Raw genomic sequence first — 5,680 nt, 5'->3', positions numbered from 1 at the left:
TAATACTGCTACTGCTACTAGCGGTAGCAGTTGTAACATTTTATGTGATTTAGCCCGGATTTTGCCTCCATCTCAGATTCAGGTCCGGAGTTAAATTCAGACAGTGATCAAAAGTGCAGCAGACCTATTATTGAAGGAGAAACATTTCGATAAGGTTCTGCTTAGAACAAGTACTACGTGACCGTAGTAAAAGCAGAGGATGTATGCAGGACTGCGGTCACAATAACATAATGGAAGTTGACTTCACAAATACTAATACATTTACATCACACCCTACCCTTTATTTTATTTTAGGTACTCTGTTTATTAACCAGTAATAACAAATATAGGTTCTTGGTGAAGAATGAGCTTTGCTTCATTCAAAAAACAATATTCATGTATGTGGATGAAATGAGCCGGAAACCGAACCAGAAAACCGCACTGAAAGTATGTCATTGTAGCTGAAAACATAGATCCATGTGTGGCCCAGTTATACATATTTATTCATAAAATAGATGCTAAAATATCATCCTGTCCAAGATGCCCCCTGCCTAGTGTTGCCCAGGACAGGTGCAAGGCTGACCGACACAATCAACTTCATAAGCTTTGGGAAGATGATGAACGAATGAATGGATTTTAATATTTTTAACCCTTGCAATTGTTTTTCATTTTTCAAATAGAAGTGCTGTTTTATAAAATTGAGACAAGCTTGCATAAATGAAGGCAAGGCTGTATGGATTGATAAAGTCAGCAGTGTTTATTTAATTTGTATATTAAATCGTTTAAATCAATCACCTCCATATGAGGAGTTACATTACATCACTGCTGATGTTAAAAACAAAGATTTTAATTACCTCCTTACTTTAGGTGTTGTAGCATAGGATAACATTGATTACACAGATTCACACATTAAATTTAAAATTAAATAAAATTTTAATTTCTTACAAGAACTTATAAGAACTCCATATATAACTCCATATATATATATGTGTGTGTGTATATATATATATATATATATATATATATATATACTGAACAAAAATATAAACGCAACACTCTTGTTTCTGCTCCCATTTTTCATGAGATGGACTTAAAGACCTACAATTCATTCCAGATACACAATATTACCATTTCTCTCAAACATTTCTCACAAATCAGTCTAAATGTGTGATAGTGAGCACTTCTGCTTTGCTGAGATAATCCATCCCACCTCACAGGTGTGCCACATCAAGATGCTGATCTGACATCATGGGTAGTGCACAGGTGTACCTTATACTGCCCACAATAAAAGGCCACCCTGGAATGTGCAGTTTTTTGCTTTATTGGGGGTCTGGGGACTCAGAACCGGTCAGTATCTGGTGTGACCACCATTTGCCTCATGCAATGCAACACATCTTCTTCGCATAGAGTTTATCAGATTGTCAATTGTGGCCTGTGGAATGTTGGTCCACTCCTCTTCAATGGCTGTGCGAAGTTGTTGGATATTAGTGGGAACTGGTACACGCTGTCGTATACGCCGGTCAAGCACATCCCAAACATGCTCAACGGGTGACATGTCCGGTGAGTATGCTGGCCATGCAAGAACTGGGACATTTTCAGCTTCCAAGAACTGTGTACAGATCCTTGCAACATGGGGCCGTGCATTATCTGTCTGAGTGGCTGGTCTCAGACGATCTTGGAGGTGAACCTGCTGGATGTGGAGGTCCTGGGCTGGTGTGGTTACACGTGGTCTGCGGTTGTGAGGCCGGTTGGATGTACTGCCATATTCTCTGAAACGCCTTTGGAGACGGCTTATGGTTGAGAAATGAACATTCAATGCACGAGCAACAGATCTGGTTGACATTCCTGCTGTCAGCATGCCAATTGCACGCTCCCTCAATGCTTGTGGCATCTGTGGCATTTTGCTGTGAGACAAAACTGCACATTCCAGGGTGGCCTTTTATTGTGGGCAGTATAAGGTACACCTGTGCACTACCCATGATGTCAGATCAGCATCTTGATGTGGCACACCTGTGAGGTGGGATGGATTATCTCAGCAAAGCAGAAGTGCTCACTATCACACATTTAGACTGATTTGTGAGAAATGTTTGAGAGAAATGGTAATATTGTGTATCTGGAATGAATTGTAGATCTTTAAGTCCATCTCATGAAAAATGGGAGCAAAAACAAAAGTGTTGCGTTTATATTTTTGTTCAGTGTATATATAAACACTCCAGTGATCTCAATCAATCAGTGCGGTTTTATTCCAGCTGTGGTACCCTCTAGTTAGCTCTTAAGTACTGATTTCTTTCATTGAGAACCACCTTCGTGTCACTCTGTTGTGGCAAAGTTAATTTTCCTGTTTCTTCACACAATACAGCTTAATGAGGAAAATCTGTTTGGCATTAATATTACTTTTTAAGACTTCAATCCGTTGTTGTCACTTAAAATCCTCCAGCTATCAAAATGTTTAATAAAGGTATTACATTTGTATGGATTCATATAAGCCGATACTGATATTTCTTTAGTTTTCTGATGATTCATGTCAGTGACAATATTGACCAGAAAATGATTGAAATTTCCAGGGTTTTTACCAAACAGAGTTATGTGTACGAGAACAGAGGTAAACACAGCAGAGTTTGGGGAGTCGCGTTAGTTCGATGCTCTGTGAAGTTAATCTTGTGAGACCCTGACTTGATATCGCACTTGTTTCATTGCTAGCAGTGTAAATATTATTTTGGGCACCAATGAGCATTTCCATTGACATTCATCCAGTAATTATTTCTTGGGGGGTAATTTCGGCTCCAGCCTTTGTAAAATCTTTAGATTCATGTTATTCCTGCTCCTTGTAATAAATGTAATGGTGTGTTTGGGTGTGGGTTCAATAAAAACTCAATATCACACAAATCATAGTCTGCACAGGCAGCGATGAAGGATTCCTCCTTTCTGCCACATTTGAATAAGAACTCATTTCACATAGGCCTAAAGGTTTACAAAAGTTTTAAAATCTTTTTTGGGGAATATGGGTCTGAATGAAATATGTGAATTGAATGACTAAGATGTGCATCCCCATACTTTTATCCATGTAGTATACAGTATGTTTGTTATTAATGAATAATAGTACTGAACAGTTAAAACTCTGCTTACCTTGTTTACTACTTTAAATCCAAGAGAGTGATAAATTATTCATTTTTACCGGAATTACTGATTGCCTGTAGTTATGCATCATAACGGAGCATAAGGAACCACAATCAACTTGCAGAACAAGAGGGACTTTATTAGGGACTGAACTCACAAATACAAAATTGACTACGAGGGATCAAACAACGGCAGGACGGTAAGCAAGACTAAGCATGGCTAAAACAGATACATCTAGGGGAGCATATGGGCTAGAAACAGGGTATACCACGAAGAGTAACAGCACAACCCCTATGGGCCATGCTATATCTACAAATGCACAGCCCTAACAATACTCATAACACTACAACCTCCAAAATGACCAACACAAGAACAGGGCAAGGGCAGGCACATATAAAGAATGATTACAAGGATTAAACAAGGGAGAGGTATAGATTATTAACAATTAAAAAGCACTACGGATACAAACACTCAGATGAGAAACATAGGTAACAAGGAGTAACTACGAAACTAGACACAGGCAAGGATAAGTCAGAACAAAGGTGCAAAATTAGAAATCAAAAGTACAATATCCACTATAGAGGGATATAGCATATAGTCTCTAGCCAACCTCAAACCCACAATGGTAAGGAATTCTTGAGTACTTGATCACACGCTCAGCCCATTCAGCCAAGTGATGGCCCAGGGAGCAGAGGGAAACACAAGGGATAGCGAAGGTGCTAAATGGAGGAATGAACATAGTGAACAGCAACCCCTACTGGCCAAATAGGGAAACTGGCTGAACAAAGCAGGAATCGCACCTAACAGAAATGACTTATAATGATGGCTCATAACCTGAAATGTTTCATTTTATTAGGTGATATTGTCTTATTTATACTTTCTTATCCATCCGAAATGATAGAAAAATTCTTAGAATGTCAGATATTTCTCTGGTGATCTGCTCTACAAAAACCTTTGCCAACTGTACCATAACACAAGACCAGGACAGAAGATTCCAAGCAAGCAGGTTTATTAGGGATGAGGCAGAGAGGAGTCAGAAGGTGTTGCGGGGTTGTAACTATAATCCGTCCCTATAAAGTGGCAGAAGCCGTAGTCGAGAGGAGGAGATCCGAGGGTCGAAGAGCCGAGGAACTAGTCAGAGGACGTAGACACACAAAGAAGGGAAATCCACGAGGGGTGTCACGGGGAGGGCGGAAGGGAAGGAGGGCAGGCAGGAGGCGCGGGTGACTCGGGGAAGGCCAGACAGACGGAGCACAGCTGGGGAAAGAACAGATAGTCAAGTTGCCTGGTAGTGGCATGCCAACAATACCTCACAATGACCAGCTGCCAGTGCGAGACATAAATAGGGAGTCCTACTAATTATCTCTTAGCGAGAACAGTTGCGGTCGTCACCGTCACCAGGTGGGCGTGACACCAACCATTTGATTTTTATTAAGGTTGTTTTACGTATTAATATATTATGAATATGTATTAATAATATCTTAATAACTAATGAACATTATATAGTACTTTTGATTCCGGCGGTCGATTCCAATTCCTATTTAATAAAATAAATTCAATGTTAAAATATTTCATTGGTGATTTTGTTAGTGAAACAAGTCAGCGACTCAGCTGGATTCTCCAAATGCCCCAGCAGCCGGGATTTTGAAGCTCAGTTACACGCAATGATACAATCTGGAACTATCCAGACACGTGGATGACGGACCCTGGATTCTGAGCACCTCAGCATCCCCTGATCAGCCTCACAAAGCAAAATGCTCAATCACATCTACACCAACAATGCAAACAATTCAAGCATGTTGTTACAAACAGGTGGGTTGTACAAGTATTGTACCACACAGTCTGAAGCTGGAAAAGTAAATAGGGAACTATAAAAAGCATTACTTCAACTGAGAAAGTTATCTGACTGTATTTGACCCAGAATTGCAATGACATACCAAGAGTGTCGCCATGTGATATTCCAGAATATATTGTGGAATCCCGAAATACTTTTGGAATGGACACTGCAACACCCTAAAGTTATGATATACTAAAAGTTTAATCTTGTATCCACATGGAAAGAGTGATTATGCCACATTATCCGGACACATGTGAACATTGAGTAATAGGCTCTGTTTTATAATGGCAGGCTGCTGTAATATTAAAACCACCTGCCTTTTTAAATCATACGTTACATCATTCAAGAGCTGCGCACAGAGGAGCTGTCATTAAACAAAACGTCCATAGAATTTAACTTTGGACTTGGATTCTGAAATAGTCTCTGAGAGTAAAAGGAGTAAGAGCTGATATCTGACCGCCTCATTTCGACTTTCCATTCCACAGTCTGAGTCATATCAAAGAACCACCCCCAATCCCCTCCATCACTACCCAAAATTCCATAGCCTCATTGCACTCGTTTCCCTTCCCGCCTTCAACCAAAAAGGGAAAATCGAAATGCTAGGGGTTGCCGTCGGTGGAATGCTGCTGGTTTCCAAGGATGGCACATTTAAATCATGTCCCACAACCCCCCGCATTTTCCTGACATTCAACGCCCCCTATCTAACATATCCTTCTCGCTGCTGTCTGCATGCCAGATGTCCCACAG

Source organism: Brienomyrus brachyistius, chromosome 2, assembly GCF_023856365.1.
Source record: "Brienomyrus brachyistius isolate T26 chromosome 2, BBRACH_0.4, whole genome shotgun sequence".
Taxonomy (NCBI): domain Eukaryota; kingdom Metazoa; phylum Chordata; class Actinopteri; order Osteoglossiformes; family Mormyridae; genus Brienomyrus; species Brienomyrus brachyistius.
This window is presented reverse-complemented; position numbering follows the sequence as displayed.